Below are 25,356 nucleotides of genomic sequence, written 5' to 3' on the forward strand. Positions count from 1 at the left end.
CTCAAAACGCATTTATTTACATATATTTACATGCAGTGCCTCTGTAGATTAACTATATGTATGTGGTTGTATGTGTGTTTAAGTGCGAGGAAAAGCTGTGTTATATGCCAGTATATTTCATGGCGACACGTTTGCCCCATAGTTTATAGGTCCTGTGCCCATATTTTATTATGCCGAGTTGTTTCCTGCCGGTTTATATTTGTCTGCACAGCCTGCCTGCGTCTCTCCAAACTATCCTCAGCATGTGCATGTATTTATAGTTGGCATTTACTATGATACTTATTTACTGGTCCACTGACTCGCTTTGCATGTGTGGCTTTCAACTTTTGTTGCCTCGCACTGTGTCACCAGCGCAGTATAGGTGTTAGGCACATTTGTGCTATAAGGCTTCCCTCTCTCCTTTTTTCCACACGTTACTTTTTTCTATTTTTCTATTTCTCTGTTTATTTTTGCTATCGCCACAGCTACTCATCTCCTTTAGTAGTCACTATGTCTTCTCTCAAATCCTCGTTTGTTCACTGCTTTTTTGCGCTCTCTTTACTGCTATCGTAAATCAGTATAACAAATTATATTGTCCTTGCACATTTAAGCCAAGTATTTATGTTGGGCCCTTGTCTCTGCTTTATATGCATATATATTTTAATTCTGTGCGCTTTTGTCTTTTCATCAACGGCTCTTACGGCCTCTTATGTTTCCGCTATTGGTCATTATTTGCCCGGCTGGTATTTTACGTTCGCTATTATTTCGCTCCTGCCAAGCTATTAGCTATGGTTTCCGGTTTTTATTTCACACAAATACTTTTTTTTTGACTCAAGTTGTTGTTGTTGTTTATTCTGTTTTATTATCATATGTGCTTGTGTAAACAAATAAGTTTAATTTGGGGATTTTCCGCTCCCTTACAACTTTTGGTTTTTCTCTTCGATATATTATAGCATATGTATATACAGGGACATGTTTAATTAATTTGTAAGCCGTAAAACCCCTGGAAATTTATAAACACAGACATGCAAGCAACTCATTATTACACTGTAGCTTTGTCCTACTCATGTCCAGTATTGTTTTCCAAACGATTAAGTTTATTTTGCCGCGAGAAGGTTGAAACTTTTGTGTTTACTTTTATTATTTACTTCAATAGAAGCTACTGTAAGCTAGAATAACTGAGAGGTTGAGCAATAATGAACCAATCGACATATTTAAAGTGTTTCAGAACTTCAGTATTACTTGGAATCAACTTTTCGCCTAGATGTATACTATAAATTTGAGATAGTAACACGAAGACCAAAAATACCTCCAAAAATCTTGAAAATTGCGGCTCTTTAACCACTAAACTGTCTAAATTTAGCGATTTTATAAAATCGAAAACTTTCACTCAACATACAGCCTTCCGCTGAAGATAATCTTGACCATAATACTAAAAAAAACCCAAAGGAAAAACCAAAACCTCTTAATTCCCAATTCTCAATTTTACAAATCCGTTCCACGAATCTTTTACCACTTCATAGCGTGGTACTAACACCTTTTTTGCCGATAATAGTAAACTATTTTCATACTCAAAATATTTTATAACTATACTTTACAGCATTTCACTTTACTATCCCCGCTATTTAGGGTCCCAAGCCACAAAATTCACTTTTCATGCCATAGCAAAAATGCTGCAATAAAAGTGTCGTAATATACAAATGCTGATATTTCATATGGCATTTTGTGCTTTTTATGCGCTCTTCTAGCTAGCTAGCTAGCGCATGTCCCAAGCGATCCGCACTCAAAGACAGATTATACTAAAAAATTGCTTAAGTATGCGTAGATGAAGTTGAGTACCTGCAAAGTGCGTGTAATAAATTTCAGACAAAAAGTCACAATTTTATGTAAAAATATATTTGCATATGTGCTATTGATGCGTATAAAAGGTAATAGTGCGCACACACAGAGTACCGCTCTGCCACATACACACTCTCAATCCCTCTCGCTCCCTCACACTCACTTCCACTTAGCATAGTGTCACATATCACCATGGCAATCAAATAAAATGTCATTTGTTTTACGATGTAGACAGCGTTGTATTAGCAGCAGCTTTAAAAGTTAGTTGATATGCTTGTTTGTATGTGTGTGTGTTATGGGAAGCGTATAAAATTCAGGCTTTATTATCGCTCTGCTTAAATATGGAGTTCAAAATTAAATACTCACGGCATATACTATTTATATAGTAACAAGTAAGGAAAGGCTAAGTTCGAGTGCAACCGAACATTTTATACTCTCGCAATTTCTTTTCTTCGAATTAAAAAATAAAAGCAAAATTTTCCGCAAACGTCGAGAATACGGCTCAAAAAGTGACATTTTCAGTTGAGAATAAGTTTTGGCTGCAAAAAGATCTCTACAAATATTTTGTTGGGTTAATGTTGACACAAATGTCCAAGATCGACATAAAACGATTTAATCGACCAGTGCTTGACTCTAGAGATATCTATTTGAAAACGGCGGAAGCAAAGTTGTACACCTAATAATTTTATTAAGATAACGCACTGTTTGACCCACATATTCCAAGCATTAAGTCCAATAGAAAAAAGAAAACATCATACGTAGTATATAGGCTGAGTTAATTCCTGAACCTATATCACTACTTTTCACCACCAAGGTACACTATATCCAAGACTATACGCTCACTTAAATTTGCTAAGATATCTCACATATTAAACGATATATACAGCATAAAGCCCACCGTATTTTTGAAAAACCCATATTTAGGTATACGGGAGCTAGGGGAAGTTATGACCCGATTTTAATAATTTTTGAAAAAGGGACACACTATTAAAAGAAAAAAGATCCTCTGAATTAAATTGATATATCTGAGAGATTTGCCGATGTTTTCGGTGAAAAATTACCCTAAGGCACTGAATTCTTCATGTTCGATACCCGGGGCATTGAAAAGTTATAGTGCGATTTCGGCAATTTTTTCACAAGTGATGCCACATATCATGTACAGTATTTGTATAAAGTTTTATTCCGCTATCTTCATTGGTTCCTTATGTATATATTATAAAGTGAAGGAATGAGATGGAATTCAAAATTGAGTTATATGGGAAGTAGTTGTAGTTGTAAACCGACTTCATCCGTTTTCCACACGTGTCATCAGGATGTCAAGAAAATATTATAAACAAATTTCATTGAAATCTGTCGAGTAGTTCCTGAGATATGGTTTTTGACCAATAAGTGGGCGACGCCACGCCTCCTTTACATTTTGTAAAATAAATTGAGTGCAGCTTACCTCTGCTATTTCTTTTGTAAAATGTATTGTTTCTGATGTTTTTCTTTAGTGAGTTAACGCACTTTTAGTAATTTTCAACCAAACCGAGGTGGGCGTGGTTATTGTCCGATTATATCAATTTCTATGGTGTGGTGGAGTACGTAAGGGAACCGACTGCAGATAGTTTGATTTAAATAGCTTTAATAATTTGCGAGATATATACAAAAAAACCTATTTGGGGGGGGTCGCACGCCTACTTCCCCAATAAAATTACATCCAAATATGGCCCTTACTAGGACGATTCTTTGTACCAAATTTTACTTTTGTAACTTTATTTATGGCTTAGTGATGACACTTTATAGTTTTTCGGTTTTCGCCATTTTGTGGGCGTGGCAGTGATTTCGCCCATTATCAGTATCAACCTCCTAACGGTGCCAAGGAATATTGGTACCAAGTTTCGTCAAGATATCTTAATTTTTACTCGAGTTATTCGTTGCTCGGACAGGTGGACGGACAGCCGGATGGACAGACAGACATCCGGATTTCAACTCATCTCGTCATCTTGATCATTTTGATATACATCCCTACATCTAACTCGTTTAGTTTTATGACTAACAAACAACCTTTATGTGAACAAAACTATAATACTCTCTTAGTAACTTTTGTTGCGAGAGTATAAAAAGTTATAGATAAATTACAATCTGGGGCACGAGATAAGTACCGCAGACACATTTTTATTTTTCAAATATTGATACATTGTAAGCTTCACTATTATTAACAAACGCTAAAACGAAGTTTTCGTGGAATTTTTATTTTTTTTTTTATTTCACAAAATAAATCGTAACAATGGCAACTACCACATTTATTTTTGCAGAAATTTACTCTTTAATTAATTCGAGGTATTTAAAAACAATTCCCTGCCTCTGGCAATTATAACTATAAAATTTGTACTTTTAGCGCTTCTTCTCAGTTATTCCACGAACAGCTTCACTGCAAGTGTGCACTTGAGCGTGCAACATGCCAGCATTAGCAACTCGAAAGCAAATTGTCAAAATAGTTTTGAAAAACTTCGCCCACCCACAGCAACAACAAGCACAACAGCGGCTCTCTGAATGTACAGTGCTTGAGTTGTGGCAAATACCCTTTGGAAATTCCCTAACAGATGCTTTTAAAATTGACATGCAAGCTTGGACGCGTATATGCGTGTGTGTATGTATGTGTAAGTCCATATTTGGATTTTTGGCGCACAGTTGTTGCATGTGTTGCTAGGCGTCTTGTCTTCGACATTTCGTATACCCCGAGCACATCTGCTGCACACTGTCACTTAGGAAAGTTCAACAAAGTCGAACTTTAAATTTGAATTTGCAACTCTCTAGTAATAGTCTCACATACATATACACATATACATACAGCAGTAAATAACACCTACATATATACTTACAGTCCGTGCATATTTCATGCCTTTACGCATCCTTACTCATTCTTACTGTTCACCACCTCATCCCCTCTCTTCCCTGCAGTACGCATTTACTCTCAAAGTTATTTGTTTTTAACAGTCGCATTTCTACTATTACTCGCTTGCTGTTGCTGCTGCTGCTGCTGTTGGTACTTAGTTTTGACATCATTTTATTTAGTTAGTCGAGTTTTTGAGTTCTTTGGCGTTACATGGAAATCTAATTTATACTTTGCCACAGTTTTTTGATAATTCCTCTGCAAATAGTTACTCTAGTTTATTTTCAAAATTTCTATGCGTAAAAGAATTTGTGTCAAATTCAACAAAAATGTAGCCTTCATTGCTGCTGGTGCGCTGAAATGTCGATTGCGTATAAAACGTAGCATACCTTTAGGGACCAAGCGCATAAATAAGTTGTTTTGGGATTCAGAGGCTATTATGTGATGGAAATATTTGATTTAATGAAATTTGTTGCTCTTATTCAATACAGAATAGTATATTTGAGAAGATCAAACTACAATATACCGACAACAATGAAGAAGGGCACCCATTTTGGTCCAATTTATATGTTATTTTCGACCTCAATTATAGAAAGGACTAGACAGCGTGCTCATCTACTGACTGACTGAACCCTCTCCTTAGACCTCGTGTATATAAAAAGCTAGCTTTCTATCATCCATAAAAGTTTCGAAAAAGCTCCGTTGAAAGCTTAGTAGAGAGCTTTTTTAAAGACTCAATCTTCAAAACATGAACCAACAAGATTCTGTCATCCGATATCATCATTCAACTTGATCAGCCATTAAAAAAAAGCTCCGTGGAAAGCTTAGCAGAGAGCTTTTTTAGGACTCAATCTTCAAAACAGGAACCAACAAGATTCTGTCATCTGATATTATCATTCAACTTGAAAAAAGCTCCGTAGAAAGCTTAGCAGAGAACTTTTTTTTGGACCCAATCTTCAAAATAGGAACCAACAATATGCTGCCATCTGATATTATCATTTAACTTGATCAACCATAAAAACTAGCAAATTTCTTCAAAATACCAAAAAAATTTTATAATTTTTTTTTTTATATTTCCAGTGCACCCTTTTTAGTGGATATCCCTCTTAAGTATGCAATTTGGCTGCATTAATGCAAATCACAGCATGCGCGTGCAATTAGGTTTTATTAAAATAACTACATCTTCACACAAGTGGCGGCGAATGAGGACGAACAGACGATGATGAGAAGAAGGACATGCTGCAAGCCTCAAAGTGGTTTAAAAAGTATTTACGAACGAACATTGTAAGAGGACGCACACAACAAGCAAACGGCAGGATCAACGTTAAACATCATGCAATCACCATTAAATGAGCAAGCAAATGGAGTCGAGTGGCGGCAGCGGACAAGTGCGAAAGGAGCACGCATGCAAATTACATGCAAAATGGCAGCTTTGATGTCTCATGTCAAGTGTGCTGGAAGGACAGGAGTGAGTGCAATAACAGCAAGTATAAGCTCAACACCAACAGCGCGGTAAGCAGCCATTGCCTGCTTGTCTGTTAGCTGATAATAATAATAGCAAATGTAAGAATGCAAAGTAGCGGGTGCATACTCACACACACACATACATGCGTGCCACATACATGTTGCATGCATTTTTATTGACATTATTGCTGTTTTTGCAGTCGTGCGGAAGCCACGCATGAAATTTAATACCATTAACTGGCACTTATCCTTTATGCGAACAAATAAGCAGGCCAAAGGACACCGCTCACACATACACACATGTCCGTTTGCCGGCATACACTCCACTCAAAGTGGCATCAAATAAACGAGCGCCATTCGAGCTGTGTGCGCTCGTTGGAGTGCATGTTGCATACTTTTGTGCGCGTATGTTTCTTTTTCGGCAGCTAAAGCTGAAGCGTGGCGAAAAAGAGGAGAGGGATGGAAAAAGGGGAGAAGTTTTGCGGCTATGGAATTTGCAACACTGCCAATATTACTTTGTAATATATAAAATGAAATTGCAAACGCACCACTCACATATAAGCGAAGCGCCTAGCGTTATACTACACTGCAAAATGCTTACAGCTCAAAGACGACGCACAATTTGTTGCATTCTAATGCGCGTATGTGTTGGTTAATGTGCCATAGCTGAGACTTGCGTATGCTTTCAATCTGCTTATGCGCCTGAAAGTACGCTAACTAAGCCAACCGACCGCCATCCCTCTGTGCAACGCAACACGCTTTGTAATATGCCACCACTTGCCCCAGCGCTCACACGCCCCCACATCCTGCTTTCCATACTTATCTGATCGCCACTCAGCCTCGTTTGCGCGTTTACTGTTGCCAATGCATGTAAATGGCTTGTTATTTCGAAATTCGAATACACTTATCAATGACCCAAAAAGCGCGCAAAACGTGCAGAAAAATGCATTCAACTTTACTTTGCCACATCCGCACGTTCATTGGCTTGTTGTTTAGCTCATTGCTCTCGCTGTTGCTTCCGCATATTAAGTACAAATAATCGAGCGCGATCACATTCTTAGTGATTGCTTATTTGTTACTTTTTCTTTGTTTTTAATCAGCTGCAATTTCCACTTGAAAAATTAGACAAATTTCAAATTCACGCACAATTTGATGCCAATTAGAAACAAGTCTAATTAGAAATTAGAACAAGTCATTATTCACTTGGTATCTCCAAATACGCACCATATTCATTATTCATACCCATTCATATTCCATATTCATATTTCCAATCCTTTCATATATTTCATTTCATTTCATTTCTTGAGCAAACACTATACAGCAACCTTCCAAACATCCTAAATGTAGGCAACGTTTCATTGTAGTAAGAAAATTCAGAAGTAAAATGTGGCCTACATGTAGGCGCAATACTCATATCTCACCATAGACACCTACCAATCGATATAAGAATAGTCAAAATAGATAACTGTTGTAATAACTGCTTGCTTGCAACAATTTATAGATTCCAGCAAATATTTGCACTCGCTTTCCCATGCAATTTCCATTTAAGCCTTTTACTTTTCATAATATTTTCAAGTATTTTAAAACTACGGATTAAGCAGCTTTCACTTTCAAAATCTACAAATATTGCAGTTACTAGGAAATGCAGAAAATATGCATTTATTTCAATTATACTGCACATATTCGTAATCCAAATAGGATTTCACAAGTAAACTATCGAAACAACTAAAGGCGAACTGCAGCAACAGCAAAGTAAACAAGTGAAAAAACAAGGCAAGGCAAACAAAACAAAACAAGAAGCAACGAAAATCTAAATACATTCAAGGAGATAAAGCAGATTTGAAAAGTAGGTCAACTGAAAATATTAATTTGAATTGTAAAATCGTCTTAGCAACCAGCAGCACTTGAAGGCTACTCGAATGCGAGTCAAGTTGAGCATTGAGCAGGAATGATGCGATGAAGCGACTCTGAGCCGTACTAAGTAAATACGAAAATAAACGAAATGCAGAAAATAAAAATAGACACTAACTACTATGCAAAGCCTTGAGCGACTGTTGCTTAAGCGGCAAACAGCAACTACAATAATCAGCAGCAGCAGATCCCATTGCGAGCATTAAGCGGGTGCAGAGAGCACTGTCATGGCACTTGCAATGACCGCAGGACAAGCAAGGCCACATAAACAATTCATGCACGCAAATTTGCTTACAAATGAAAGTAAATTCATATGAAATTGCATGGAAAGCACAAACAAGTGCTGAAAAATATTTATTGTAGATTTTTCTATGAATAACTTGACTTGCAAATAAATCATGAAATATGCAAAACAAAAGTGAAGAGTGTTGGGCAAATAAAAAGAAAAGTAAAAATGAATAGAAAATGAAATAAAAAACGTATGTAATCATTTGTAAAAGCGTTGAGAAGGCAAGCAAAAATGTGCATTTTAATGAGTCGGATGAGAAGGAGAGAAGAATGTGGATGGATATAAGTAAAAAATTTAAAAATACATAAAGTAGATATTATTTATAGGCTGGCAAAAAAAACTGATTGATCGTCGGTGGCATGTGAGTGTATATTAATTAAGAAGAAAGCGACAACATATATAAAAAAAAAATTAAATGAGAAAAAAGTATGCTATCTTTCACTTGAAGTCTAAAATAATACAAAGCTAGTTTAAGAAATTGTATTTGCATTAATAAACATTTACTTTCCAAACTAGTTCAAAACTAGTCCGAAAATTACTAGTTCTAAATCAATTAGTTACATTGGTACCAGTTCGAAATTAGCTTAATTTTCACGCTATAATTTCTAAAAGTAATATTCCACACCTTTAGCCAACAACAAATGCTATCCTCACAGCCTTACACAAATAATTTCAAAAACTGTAGCATACAACCAGGCGCTCAAGGTATACATGCAAGAATATTGGAATAATTACACACTACTGCTTCCAAAATATTTCATTTACAACATGTCTTTTAGCTGTCATGTCATTTGCTGCAGCACGCAAACGTCTTCCAGCCAACCAAATATTGCTTTCGCTGCCAGCGCTTGGTAGATATCCCTTCAATTCTTTTTCTGCATGCTTGGGTTAGCACTATTACAATGCTGGTTTCAAGTTCCATGCTTATTTTACAAGTTTTTAAGAAATGTTGTTATTTTTTTTTTTTTTTGTTATACTCTACACCGACTACCCATATCCCTTTTTTGCTGTTACTTTCTAATGATGACCAAACAGTTGATGTGTATACTTCAAGTTGTTTGCTACGGCTGATGATGTTGCTACAACGAATGACTAAGCAAAAAACGCTGAGCGCCTTACAGTATGCTACACACACATACATGCAAACAATGGAGCTAAGGATTTGCATGCTACAGCGGGGTTTCGGCATATCACGTGCGCTTTCTATGCTCTTCTACAAGGATATGTAAATAAAATTAAGTTTGGCAAAAAATAGCACGAATGCGTAAGAAATTCATTGTATACAAGATAAATGATGCTGCATTGTGTGCTTTATTTGTTGTTGTTGCACTAGTATTGTTTGGCTGCAATATTTATAGCGAAATTTTCGAGAAAAATTGTGGAGAGTAAGAAATTTTAAAATGTAAGGATATGCTTTTTGAGCATGCAACGCTTGGCTGCTTGTGTAGATGATTTGGATAATGATGACAACATGACTGTTTGTAACAACGCTCAATGTAAAATGCTCGTATGAAGATTTGTAAGAGAAGAGCCTTAAATATATGGCAGAAAATGCTCCAGTTCCCCTAAAATCGCTACACACCCAGAAAACTCTAAATACGTCGATTTAAACTTTAATATAATTGCTTTACTCAATTAATCTGAATGCATGCGCAAAAAAAATTTAAGTTTAATCCACCTCAATACTATCCACCATTACTTTAATCAACAAAAATAAACCGCATCTAACTTTCTCCTGTCACTTGTCACTTTTGCTACAGTAATTGCATTTAAAATTAATATCCTACCGTCTGTTACTTATTACACTGGCCTTGAATCCTTCCACGGCATGACACACACACAAACTCTCGTTATTATTCTTTACCTTGAAAGCGTTTATTTTTACGCTGGCTGTCAAATGGCGAACGTCACAATACCATCAACTGCTAAATCGAGGTGACAAGCTTATTTCGCAGAGTGAAAAGTAATTCAACGAAATTTATAAAGCATCAAGGTAGCTTTTTAAGAGAGGAATTTTTTCTTCATACTAAAAATAGCTTTTTGATTTGTAGCTGTTGTTTAGCATAAAGTAAATTGATACATCACTTGGAATTACACAAAAAAAAGCAAATGTAACAATGTTTAAATATAAAAACTACAAAAACAATAGTAAATCTCTTTGTGCTGCGTGCAATGCAATAAAGTGCGCAGTGACACTTCAGCTATGCTTTGTAATTTGATGAATGATGTTGCAATGCGCAGAAAAAAATTTAGTATGTAAGTCAAAAAATTGAACGAAATACGCTGCATTCGAGGTTAGGTAATACGAAACGAGTTTGTTCATGTTTTTGTAATGGATACTTGGTAAAAATATTTTTAAATTGAATATTCGAAGTATTTACTCACTGTCAACTTGATTGTACTATGCGCTTCATTTAGCTTAATTGAATAGCAATTAGTTAATTGCCCAAATATATGTCAAATTTAATGACAATTAAGTAATAAATTTTTGAAAATTTCTAAATTTACAGTGAGATTATAGATTGTAATAGAGTTTGAAACCGCCAAAGGTTGTACATTATAGGAAATGTTATCTAAATGTGGAAAAAAAACAATAAGTTAATTATCTTGTTTGTATAACAAATTGTGTGACAATTAAGTACTAACTTATTGAAATTTTCTCACTTTAAATAAAACTCAATTATTTCAACAGAGTATGAAACCGCCAAGGGTTAAATTTAAAAGAAAAGTTTTCCTAAAATTTCAAACAATTAGTTAATGTTTATATTGTTATACATTCAATTATTAAATAATTAAGCATTAAATTGTTGCACTTCTCTTGAATGACAATTAAAGGCTATATGTGAATAGAGAATGTCCAGCTTGGACTTGGACAACGATATCGAAATTGTGTAGCAATCAGTTAATTGTCTTGTTTCTATGACAAAATAGATGAAAATTAAGTACTAAATTATTGAAATTTTCTATAGGGTTCTATGTTTTAATACAGTATGAAACGGTAAAGATTTTACGTAATAACAAAACTTTAGCTAAATTTGCAACGCTTAGTTAAATATCTTCTATGTATGACAATTAAATATAAATTGTTGAAAATTTCTTAATTAATAAACGAGATTTAATTTCATTTTAAAAGATAATTTCATAAAAATTTAAAGCAATTATATAATTACCTAACTATATTTATTTATTTAAAGGAAAAATAAAAGAATAAAAATTAATTGTAAATTAAATATTAAAAATTGCTTAATTGACAATTAAGGTCTCTATTTTAACAGAGTGTAAACCCAACAAGGAAAATATGGTTAATTTTCTGCTGAATATTTTTTTCATAAACTATCATAATTCGCTTAATTAACTAATGGGTTCAGTTAATATAAATAATATACTCATTTAAAGCATTTTTATGTTTTTGTGGTATATGAATTATTGATATTAAATTAGTCAGCTAATCAAGCTGATATTTGGCAATTAATAAGCTTTGTTTTATAAACAAATTAACGGCTAAATAGATATAATAAATAAACACTCATATTTAAGTCATTAATTAGAAGCATTTAATTAGCTAATCTGGGGCTTAAAACTAAAATTTCTAAATTTAATACTAAACACGTACATTAACAAAAAAATTACGGTTATATCTACTAAATACATAAAAAAGTAGAAATATTTGCTAAATAATAAATCATCCACCTTTCCATTGCCACTTCAAACTAAACCTGTAAAAGCACATGTATCAAACTCTAAATCAATTCAGCTAAAAGTTTTAAACTTGAAAAAAATAACTGAAACAACAACAACCCTGTCGAATACTGTTATAGTTAAATAAAAAGCACTTTTAAACGTGTTGGACGTGCAAATGAAATTGTACTTGTAATAGATCACCACAGCATGGACAGACGCCAGGCTGCAAGCGAGCACTAAACAACTTACTAACACATAAACACGTATATATTTTTTTGAATATATACACAGTTAAAGGCAAACAAGTGAATAAAGTGCTGAACGAGCCGTCAATGTTGAACGAACGGACAGACAAGTGGGAATAATCGCGACCACAACACGTGTGCAGTCAGCCTGAATATACACATGTAACTACATATGTATATAAGCATACATATTTACATTTGTATGGAAGTATAAACACCGCAGCTGTTATGCGAATCTATACAGCGCAAGCTTCGAACAAACTCGTCTATTACTAATACATGAAAATAGTTTATTGCCAGCGCGCTTAACTTATTGGCAGAAACGTGTTGCAATAGAACAACAACTATAGAAGACAGGAAATAGCATCAGCAGCAAACAAAATTGTAACTGAGTTAGTTAGTTTGTTGCAAACAAAGGCGGATTGCAAAAAAACGTTACAACAACGCGGCAATGCACAACTACAACAATTCAGCTACATACATATAATGCATGTGTGAGGTATGCAAAGGTATTTAAAAAAAGTTGTACACTAAATAAGTAAGTGCTCGATACATTTTGGAGGTAATCCTATACGAAAAATGTTGCCAAACCTGTGCAGAAAATTAAATTTAAAGCAAACAAGTGATGATTGGCAATAAGAATTCAGTGTTTAAGTGAGATTAAAAATAAAGAAAACAAGTAAGGAAGGGCTAAGTTAGGGTGTAACCGAACATTTTATACTCTCGCAAATTATTTATTTAATATTATTAATGTAACACGCAATTTGACCCACATTTCCGCTATATATGTATATGGTAAAAAGTCCATTGAAAGTTGGAAACCCTAATATTAGGTATATGGGAGATAGTTGAAGTTATAAACCGATGTCACCCATTTTTGGCACGGAGACCTATTATTAGAAGAAAAATATTTCCTTTGAATTTCTTTAAAATATCTTCACTAGTGCTTCCTGTATATATATTGTAAAGTAAACGATTCAGATGGACTTCAAAGCTCTGGTATATAAGAAGTAGGCGTGGTTGTGAACCGATTATTATTTTCACAGCATATCATTGGAATACCAGGAAAACATTATAAACCGAATTTGAAATTTGTCGAGCAGTTTCGGAGATATGGTTTTTGATCCCTAAGTGGGCGGAGTCACACCCATTTGAAATTTTTTATACCAATTTGAGTGCACCACTACTGCACCTTCTTTATAATGAAATTAAAGGTTTCTAGTGTTTTTGCTTTCTGAATTAAAGCATTTTTAATAGTTTTCAACTTAACCGTTGTATGGGAGGTGGGCATGGTTATAATGCGATTTCCTCCATTTTTGGACTGTATAAGGTAGTATATAAGAGCTGCAGAGCTAAATAGAGAAGGTACAATCTTCTACAAGAGTGTACAGCTACTGGCGTACGCCGATGATATCGATATCATTGGAAACAACACCCGCGCCGTTAGTTCTGCTTTTTCCGGCATGGATAAGGAGGCGAAGCGAATGGGTCTGGAGGTGAATGAGGACAAGACGAAATATCTCCCGTCATCAAACAAACAGTCGGCGCATTCGGTTCTTGGCTCCCACGTCACTGTTGACAGTCATAACTTCGAAGTTGTAGATAATTTCGTATACCTGGGAACCAGTATCAACAACACCAACAATGTCAGCCTCGAAATCCAGCGCAAAATCACTCTTGCCAACAGGTGCTACTTTGGACTGAGTAGGCATTTGAACAGCAAAGTCCTCTCTCGACGAACGAAAATCAAACTCTACAAGTCGCTTATCATTCCCGTCCTACTTTATGGTGCAGAAGCTTGGACGATGTCAACATCAGATGAGACGACACTAGGAATTTTCGAGAAGAAAATTTTTGCATTTTTGAAAAATGGTCCTCAGAACATTGGCAACGGCGAATACCGCAGACGATGGAACGTACGAGTACGAGTTATACGACGACATTGACATAGTTGAGCGAATAAAAAGACAGCGGCTACGCTGGCTAGGTCATGTTGTCCGAATGGACGAAAACACTCCAGCCCTGAAAGTATTCGATCCAGTAGCCGCCGGAGGAAGCCGAAGAAGAGGAAGGCCTCCACTCCGTTGGAGGGACCAGGTGGAGAGCGACCCGGTTACACTTGGAATCTATAACTGGCGTCGAACTGCGAAGGAAAGAGAGGAGTGGCGCGCTCTCATCGATTCGGCTATAACCGGCTAAACGGTTGAGCGCCAATCACATACATAATAGTTGACGTCGATTTCTCGATTTTAAATAGTTAATGGATCGTTATTAATTTATTTCACCAAAGCTTTTTTTACAAATTATGCAATCTAGTCCTGAGTTGACAGGCTTATTCCACAAAATCTTTACCAAATCGAAACAAAAAGTTTTGACTATGAAAATTCCTTCGTCTAACTATTACTTCTTTGAAGAAAAAATTAACTTCCCTTTCTCTTTACATCAAAACACCCACTATCACCACAGTAACAAGTCATTGACGCCAGTTCAAATTGCAAACGCAGCTTGAATACGTGTACGAATGTACGTGTGCCGTTATTGTAAGTGGAAAACTTGTGAATAATTTGACAAAATTCCAAACACAATGTCAGTTTACATTTGAATTCAAATTTGAATTTGAATTTACACTTGAATTTGCACATTTGCAATTTGCAACACAGCAAATGGGAATGCTCATGAAACTAAAGGAGTAAACGAGTGCTAAGTTGCAATGCACACAAATGCATATAAAATACCAGATACATATATACAATGGTTGTTGCATGCATTTACAACAACATTGCCAATGGATTACCACCACTGGGTATACACACGTACATACAGATCTCCGTATTTATTTGCATATTTGTGTGCGTATTGTCTAAGCGGGGACTATAAGAAATTGCAAATGTTTTTCGGTATGCCCCGAGGTCTTTTGCCACAGTTAGAGGGCAAATGCGCATAGTTGGCTGTAAGTTGTGGGCGTTTCGTGCATTTTCGAAAAGTCTCTAGCTAGTCTTACGGTGTGCCGCACTTGTAGTACAACACGTATGACAATTCATCTGTCACAGTGTTGTAGTCATTTTGAGTAACGAAGTGGAATATTTTGGTATTTTTTTCTATGCCATATTGTAATAGATGATAAAGATATAATATGTGTAACGGAGTGGGAACTTAGAATTTAAGGCTTAGTCAGTAATTTCCTGAATAGTTGAATTAGATGAATGGGCTAAGCGAATTTCTTAACCGATATGTTGACCCGCTGTTTTCGCCGTTCTTAGTATTCTCTTTTCTTCTCAGAATTATTTCAAATAACTTTTTTTGCTGCTGCTGCTCAATGCTCAATACACTCAATAAATAATACAAAACTCAACATAATATCACAGAAAACATAGCAGAAACATAGAAAAAAGGTTCGGAAGCTTTTCTGATTTCTATATCGTAAATTTCAGCTATGGTTGTAGGATTCAAAGAACAGTAAAAACAACTCTAACGTTGTCCAAGAGGCATGATCTAACCTTACAGATATGAAAAGATAAAATACTAAAATCAAAATCAATTCTTACTGGTACAACATATACCTAGTGAGCATTAATCATAAAGGATTTATTATAACTCGAGTCCTCATTTTATAAAAAAAAAAATCTGATCAACTACACCACTGTTCGCACACTCATGCACTGAAGACACACTCCATTTCTACAAGAGCCAATGGCATCACCACAACCACTACACGTACTTCAGCACCACTTCGTCGTTGTTGTTATTGTTGTTCTTTAAGTTGTTCATTCTGTCAACACCAACAAACCAGCAAGCCAGCTTGCCGTTAGTCTGCTTCTATCAATATCGTTGAAATAATAGTTTCATCACAATTTGTTGTTAGTGCCGTTATTGTTGTTGTTGTAACTTCCTTGCATAACTTGCAGTGTATTTATTGAAGTTCAACGACGATTGTCTCCATACACTTTGCACACCCGCCAACTACTAAATACTGCATTTGTTATTGCTGACGATTTGTTGTTACTGTTGTTGTTTTGTTATAGCACTCCTTACAGCATAACCATAACGGCAAACAACAACAACGATTTGCCAAGTGTCTCTGCCATATATCCGTTTCAAGGCAGCGCGACGTTGAGCAGCGCTCATCGATACACAAGCCACTGCAAGGATGTGGCGGCAAAGACATAACAACAACAAACAGCAGTAACAACAACAGCAAACACCGTCAACTTCAACATTGTCGTTATATAGTGTCAACGATAATGCCAACATGAGTTGTTTGTGTGGTGTTAGAGAGGTCCCCATTTGATTTTATTACAACGCTTGCTGTTGTTGTTATTGTAGGAGCTGTTGCTATACTTGTTGTTATTGTTATCACTAACACTAACCGCCTTCAACGTAGCATGCTTTTTTAGTTGTCTTTCACGGAGTACACTCCTATTTGTTTTACACTAACATACAGCAACAACAACAACAGCAAGAAACACAGTTCCGCTTTAAAGTCTTCTATCCTTAAGCTAACGGTATACTCCCTTCCTTCTTAGCATTTTCTGCAAATTTTCCCTTTGGTGCGCCATTGTTTCCCGGAAGTGTTTTGTTGTTGTGCTTGTACCCAGCTATATTGTCTTCGCATGTGTCTGCGCGCCGAAATTCGAATACGTTGTTGTAGTTGTCACTCTCGTCGTCTATTTTACAATTTGCATTTAATATCCTTGTGCGAATAATTTACAAATGCAATAAACGTAAATGCGTTTGCGAATTTTTGCCATTCAGTGGATAAATGCATGAAAGTGTGTGTGCCTTCGTATGCCTGTGAGTGTGTGTGTGTGTGTGAGTGGTTAAGGAGATACTCATCAATTCCATCTCTCTTCGCCGCTTATGCAATCCTTTCGCTGAAACTCTCATTTCGTTGAATTTGAAGCGTTTACTTGCTGTCGATAAACACCTCAGGCGGATTTGAGATGAAAAAAGTGGTTGTGATAGTGATGCAAATATTTTATCCACGATTACATTTTATTGTGTTGAAAATGATGCCACGAGCGGTAGTAATGATGTAGTATATATAGCTCGGGGGTAAGGGCGGTTTGGCAAGTACCGACTACTTGACCCCACTTATGAACTGGGAAAGAAGGTTCCGAGCGAACCTGGAAAAATACGACTGGCGTAAGGGAATGATGATAACGTCACGCAGCACATTGAATATCTACACGGATGGTTCGAAAATGGAGGACGGGGTAGGTGCGGGAATATACTGTCCGGAGTTAGGTGTAAGGCAGCCTTTTAAACTTCCGAACCACTGCAGTATTATTCAAGCGAAGGTGTTTGCTATTGGGAAAGCCGCAGAGCTAGCCAGCAGCCGGTTACTCCTATCTACGTAGACTGTCAAGCAGCAATCAAAGCATCCACCTCGTTTTGCATTTCGGCCAAAAGTTTTTTGGATACCAGGGTGGCAGTGGAGAGAGTTGCTAGGGACACGTGTCTTCACTTCTACTGACTGCCAGGACATAAAGGAATTGAAGGCAACGAGATTTTGAACGAAATTGCCAAAAACAGTGTAAAACTGTCATACAGAAACGCGACCGACATTGGCAAACCCATGCACAGTCTATACGATGATCTTGAGAGGGGCATGACAAGAAAAATCTTAACACCTTGGACAAATTTACCGGGGTGTAAAACCGCTAAAGCCATGTGTAAAGCGGTAGACCAGAAGTTCAACAACTCCTACTGTCCCACCACTGAGTTTGGTGGGAATACTCACCGACCACTGTCTGGTGGCGGCACATGCCTACAAAATGGGACTTACGGATCGAGATGACTGCAGGAAATGTCAGAAGCAAGGTGCAATAGAGACAATGAAGCATCTCCTGTGCACTTGTCCTGCATTGTCAAGACAACGTCTTCGGTACTTGGGGGCCTCACAATATGAGTATCTGGAAGAGGTATCGAAAGTGAAACCACAAAAACTTTTAAAATTCACGTCAAGCCCAGGCATCATAAAAGATGGCTACTCCTCGTGGACAACGTGACGGCACTCCATCTGGTATCGCAAAGGACCAAACTGGTCTATGTGTGGTATATTGGCCTACCAGTATAACCTAACCTCTATGTATATTGGATCGACTCAAGAGAGTATACAATCCTTTTTCTTCAAAGAACTTACTCTAAAATATTAATATAAGTTTAATCCGGCAGCTAATTTTTGGATTTCTATCCCAACCCTTTATTCAAGAAAGTCCTGAGCTTTTGGAAAATGAGGTCTCTCAAGTATTAATCGTTCCGCTTTTATTCCGATATATATCCTTCATCTTTCTTTCTTACATGGTTGTCGAATCTTCACGAGAAGACCGCCGAAAACATAATCGAAACCATCGTACCTTAAAGGTAATAACTTCAACAACATTCATTCTACGAAAATGAGAGATTAGATTGTCTACATGTTTTGATAAATTAGAAGAAAAGTGGAAGCTGTTAGATCTTCGGACGGAACAGAACTAAATAAATTTAATAAGAAAATTTAAACTTTTAATATGAAACTCTCAGTAAGGGTAGATTCGACTATCTATTTTTATTGTTTCCCTATCTACTGTTTTAGTACTTGAAGAAATTATTTATATAGATTGTAGATTAATCTCTGTAGTGACGATGATCTGAGGAATGTAGTAATACATATACTCGTAAGCAGAAAATATTATATTTTCGATCGATTTAGAGTGAAGCTTTCCTTATATACGGAAAGTACTCAGTTAAAAAAATGTATGTCTATATCTACTCCATTAGAGAACAGTTTATTTTTTATAGAACTAGACTATAAATATCTATCTATTTCTATACAATTAGATACTAAAGCATTTCTGGTAAGGTAATCCGGTTTTTATAACCAAGCAACTGATTGCAAGAGGGTAAGGTTTATCAATCCCTAACGATACAAACATTTTTTGCGACAAAGAACTCTCACGACAGTAGTTTTCCAAGAAAAACATTTATGGAAATTGGGAAGAGAGATGGAGATCACAAAGGTCGAAGGAGAAAATTTTCGGATGACTATTTTTTTCTTTTTGAGAGAGTTTCTGTGAGCATGAGAGAAAACTCTGCCGTTTTCTAACACAATCCTCAAGAATATTTAATGTTCGATATTACCTTTAATATTTTCGAAAAGTCATCTAACTTTCAAACAACACCATTACGCTTCAACCACAAAACCTTAGTATGCTCCTAGGCGCTACAACCAGAGACACCAAACTGCCTTAAATATATGTATGCATATTCATTGGCGCAGGGACATTTATGCAACTACTAAATGCTATCTCTTAAAATCAGACAGTTTACGCGCACATCCTTTCAATATCCTCAACAGCAATGCCTTGCACAAAGCATTTCAATTGTATTTATGTATTGTTTTCCAACTTTGTACGCACCAATGTTGTTTGCCTTGTTTGTTGTCTCGACGAAATTTAGCGTAAGCAATAAGCCGCCTACAACTACACGCACTCTCATACACCTACAAACGCAGTTGGTATTGTGGTAGGGAGGCTGCATTGTAGGACGAGCCAATAAACAACAAGTGAAGTGAGCATAGTTTTCGGCGCCTTGAGGCATTATTTCTAAGTATTGTAGATAGTTTGTCGATTTGTATGTATGTAGTTGTTGCTATGGCGTTGCATGCCTCAATGCATTTAAGTGCTTATGCCTTCAATGCTCTCCTATCGTCTCTGCAACTCACGCTCTCTCAACTGTCTAACTGTATATTCATATTTATTTGCACTTTTACAACACTCGATTTGCATTTATTGTTTCACTTCAAGCATTCCTTTATTATCACTTCGGCATATACAGCCTTGTTGCTATTATTGTTGTTGTTGTTGCCACAATTGTCAGTTTGCTACCAAGTCGTTTGCTTGTTGTCAATTTCATAGATACGCAGGATTCATGCTTCACCACACACACACATACACATTTACACAAAGAGTGGGAGCATGCTTCACTTAATGCGTTTGTCTGCGGCAAATCGAACTGCCGTTACACACACAACCACCAACACATGCACACTTTAATAGCGTCACACACTAAGGACACCTACGCATTCTTACAACACTTGCCTTTGACTCTTCCACTTCCTTGTGAATTTTTACCGTCAACATCCTAGTGACAGCAAACTTTCTACTATTGTTGTTGTTGTTTTTTTTTGTATTCCTTATTCCCGCTCGAGTACTTTGCAGCTCTTTACTGTTATTTGCCATTTATTTGCTTCAATAATTTTTATTAACATCTCCAAAGTCAGTCTGACATTTTATATTTGTTCCTCTGCACTCGGCATTCGTTTTTATCTTTCAATATTTTTCTGCACTTAAATTTTATACGTTGCATATGCGTACGAGTAGGGAGTGGAGAATTTATAATATAACGGTTGATTAAAATTGCATACTTATTGTACAATATGCTCAAAGATGTCTCAAAGGTATTTATTAATTTTGTTTTTATATTGAAACGGAAGAGTGAAAGCTTTCAAAAAAAAGCTCTAAAAAAGCTCCCAAGAAAATTTATTTCATATTTTCTTATGATATCGCTCAATATTGCCCTGAAAATTTGTTATTATTTGTGGCGACCTTCTTTAGAAAAGGCATTTTAAATGAAACCTCTCAAAAAAAGTCCAAAAGCTCTCTTAAGCGCTGTGCTGTAAAGCTTTTATGTCTTTAATGAGAGACCGAAGTCATTTTAATCCGAAATTAGGAAAGTGTTTACTCTTTCAAAAATTATTAGCTTTTTCGGAGATCTTAGCTACCAAACTGAGAAGTATCACGGTTCTAAATTAGATGACTTCTGAGTGAACCTTGTTAGGGGGCACAACCATGAATGAACCATAAGATTTATTCGAAGCCCAATATGTAGCATCTTCTTCTTCTTGACTGGTAATTGTAGACATTACGCGGTTATAGCCGAGTCCACAACAGCGCGCCACGCATCTCTCCTTTTGACTGTTTGGCGCCAGTTGGAGATCCCAAGTGTAACCAGGTCGCTCTCCACCTGGTCCCTCCAATGGAGTGGAGGCCTTCCCCTTCCTCGGCCGCCATCAGCGGCATCGAACACTTTCAAAACTGGACTGTTTTCATCTATTCGTAAAACATGACCTAACCAGCGAAGCCGCTGTCTTTTTATTCGCTGAACTATGTCTATGTCGTTGAATAACACATGCAGCTCATCATTCCATCGTCTGCGGTATTCACCATTGCCAATGTTTAAGCGACCGTAAATTTTCCGCAAAACCTCTCTCTCGAAAACTCCTAGTGCCGTCTCATTGGATGTTGACATCGTCCACGCTTCTTCACCATAAAGTAGGACTGAAATGATGAGGGACATGTACTTTTTGTAGCTTATCTTTGAATTAATAGCCAAACACGACGTTTTTTTGATCCGAAGTCACTTTTGTAGGATAATGTATAACAATCACAAATGTCATCTACATTAAATATCATTCAAGGAACATTCCATAATAATTATTTGGCAAGCTTATAGGTATATAGATACTGCCTTTAGAATATAGTGAGCACTTTTTTTGACCAAAATAAAATCAAATATTTTTCAAATTTGATTTATATACCAGAACAGAACATGATATATATAACAGAACATGACTTCCCGAACTCGATATGTTACGCCACCACGTCGCTAGTTTGAGTTACTATTCACGAAATTACTAATATTTTATTTCATTTTGAGAGTAAACAGATAATTTTCTAACTTTTTAGATATTTTTACTTGATAGTGAACCCTAAATGTAGGCAAAATTTTATACATTTAACAATTTTTAACTTTTCAAAAAGCACTACGCAGCTTTGCTGACTTCCTCTTCCAGCCTCTATTTATTTGACCAATTTTTATTTCGATTTTGACAACTTCTCCACAACTTTTTCATCCAAATGACGCACAGCGATGAGCGCCACTTTTACATTTCCGCTTGTCATGAAGTTTTCAAGTTTTGTTTAGGAAATTGTTGATATTTTTTCGAAGTACCAGCAGCAAAATAACTGCATTCTAAAACAAAATTTACTTTTATTTGTCCGTATACGTTAAACTTCATTTTCGAATTAGATACAAAACACCGGCGAATGCGCAACCAGACTAAACTCATTCACCGAACTCCAACTCGAAACTCGAATGTTTGCAGTCAAGTGTAAAAGGCGCAGAAAAAAGTTTGTTTTTGCAGCAACTAAACTAAATAACAGCATTGGACTTGGGGAAGGCATATGTGTATGTGTATTTGTGAAGAGTGCAACAGACAATTTTTGTGTATGTGTGTGTGTGCTGTTACGCCTCGACCGTGCAAATGACTGCTCAGTGTCATAGCTTTTTTCACAGTTTCATCTGGGACGTGTGTATTTTTTGGTGTCATATATCTGGTGAGTATATATATAGAAAATATATATGTCTACCCAACGCTTTATATCATTTGCAGTAACTCCATGTCTACGCTAACTTTATTTACATAGTACTTTGCATCTGTTATTTGTTTAGTAAAAATTACAAAAGCAAACATATACATACATACATGTGTACAAACAAACAAGCATATTTTTATTTTCGCCTGCCATAAAAAGAAGTTGGAACGCCGAGAGCAAAACTTTATTCTAAATTAAATGCATTTTTGCAACTAAAACCCAGTCGAATGTGTGCAGTGGAAATGACAAATACAGCAGACAACAGAAATGCTACTACATGGCGTATACGCAACAGTTAAGGCTGAGCACAGAGTGGAATGAAGAAGAAGTTATGCTGTGATTGTTGAAAGCGAAGAGAGAGAGAAGAGCAAATTCCACATGAGGATCTACACTAATTCAAACATTTTATAATCTATCCTTTTTTTTAATTTTGTCTACGCTGTAACCACTCCTTTTTTCCAACGTTTCACTATGTGTTTAGTAGACCTGCGACTATGTTGCTATTTGCTCTCTGATATGAGCAGTTTTCCTTAAGTGCTTGTATAACATGTACTCATACTCTAAATGCATTTCACATTCTAAAGTGTATAAATTTTAGCATAAAATTATAAATTTTTTGCTATAACTCTCTCCAGATTTTGTAAACTTTTAACTAAACCAATTTTTGAGCAATTATTGAGTTCTATTTTAGTTAAAATGATAAATTTTAATATTTTTTTATGTAATATTTGACAATCGCTAATAGTTCTATGGTTTATATAGTAGACTATTGGATAATCCTTAATAACTTAAGTTAATTTTTAGTTAAAAAAAATTACTAATGCTAACCGATATATAACTTAGGGTTTTGGTGTTAAAATACCCCCTAAACGCAGAGAAAAATATATATTTGTTGATATGGGTTTGGAATGAGGTTATAGATCAAAAAAATCACATCAAATTATAAGCAATTATAATAAGTTACAAGATTTTTGTTGTTATTCATATAATTCGAACTTTCTCTACATTTGTACAAGCAGTATCGCTGAAGCTCAGTGATTAATTGAGGATTACACGGGATCTCACATTTCATGTTATATTTTCCTTGGCTATTGAAAGAATTCTTCTAGTATTTCATCAACTGACAGATCAATATCTCTATGAATATTCATTGATGCTAGACCATTAAGCCTATCTTGATCTGTCGTATTACGTAAATAGGTTATCTCTTTAAACTTGAAAAACTTCTTTCCGGTGATGCTATTGAAGCATGCAACAACGCCAATATGCGTAAAATCTTGAAAACATTCCCAAAAGACGTTTTGTTCACTGCTTCTGAAGCTTCAAGAGCATTCCGAAATTGCTTGCCTGAAGTTCGTTGTTTCCACATTTTCACCTCCGCAGAAAGTTTTGTTCTGAACAGTTGATCACCCTTTCATAAAAAGAAAATATTTCTCGAGCTTTTTTAGCGTCAAATTTGTACTTTGCGAAAAATACTCAAAAAAAAAAAAAACGTGTCCTATAATAACTGAATTTTCGCGAGGGAACTGCTATATTAAAAATACGTTGAGTAATAAAACTTTTTGTAAAACCTCCCCAAAAAATTTTGGTGAATACGATGTTCATATCTTGTGATTAATAAAGTATATCTTTAAAGTAATTAAGCCGTTTCAGACCACATTTAATAATATGAATGAAATCTTTGGAATTTCCTCACTTTCAACTACTCTGAGTACTACATTCAAAGTTCTAATTTATTTGTAAAACAGATTGATCATTCTATCTCTCGATGTTCATATCATGTAACGATCACAGCGCCATCTTGTGTATATTAGTTAAAATAATGAACGATCGCACTATGATCTTTTTCACCACCAAAATTACTTCACCACTGCACGATCATTTGCATCCATAACTGGATGGTGTGTTTTTATACACCACGGCCTTGATTATAAACTCGTTATATATAGAATGTGATGTGTAGATTATAATATGATCATAGCAAAGGCCTTGAACAAAATTTATAGCGATCATGGCCATAAAATTCACGCTCACAAATTATGTACTTTTGCTAGTTTTAAATAAAATACGTTTGCCAAGTATAATACATACGAACAGAGAAGATATAAAAAAATAATAAAAATTGTAGAGATAGTCGTACATAATACGCTAAACTCCCCGACGGGGAATTGAACCCCGGTCTCCCGCGTGACAGGCGGGGATACTGACCACTATACTATCGAGGACTGCGAGAGTGAGATGGCAGAATACGTATAAGACAGTTAAGTATTGAATGTATAGCCTAAAGTGATACTAAAATGAGATTTAATATTTAATTATTTAATTATTATTTTATATCAACAATTTCAAATATAAAATTTAATAATTTTTCGAATTAAAATATTTTATAAAATTCCTTGTAACTGAAAATTGTCCAACAATTTCATTATATAAGTAATCATTATCAATTTGATCGATACAACCAGCTTAGAAAATAAGGTATTCAGTACTTCACTTACTTAATGAAACCGTCAGCTGACTTTTAACAGTTGTCACATCATTACAGCGAAAACGCATTGAAATTGTGCCATTAATTACGAAAGTCAATTAAAAATTAATGAAACAGCTGACAGGCAGGAAAATACCTGAAAAATGCGTGGACATAATATCCTTTCGATA

The 25,356-nt window shown here is 35.7% G+C and overlaps 1 non-coding gene across 1 annotated transcript; it reads right to left on the bottom strand.

Annotated features, from left to right (window-relative positions):
• Nucleotides 1-24,851: 24,851 nt before the first annotated feature.
• On the bottom strand, nt 24,852-24,923 carry Trnad-guc (transfer RNA aspartic acid (anticodon GUC)). The gene has a single exon. It is a non-coding gene; the product is annotated as a tRNA-Asp (tRNA).
• Nucleotides 24,924-25,356: the final 433 nt, after the last annotated feature.

The sequence above is a fragment of the Zeugodacus cucurbitae genome, chromosome 6, assembly GCF_028554725.1.
Source record: "Zeugodacus cucurbitae isolate PBARC_wt_2022May chromosome 6, idZeuCucr1.2, whole genome shotgun sequence".
NCBI classification, from domain to species: Eukaryota; Metazoa; Arthropoda; class Insecta; order Diptera; family Tephritidae; genus Zeugodacus; species Zeugodacus cucurbitae.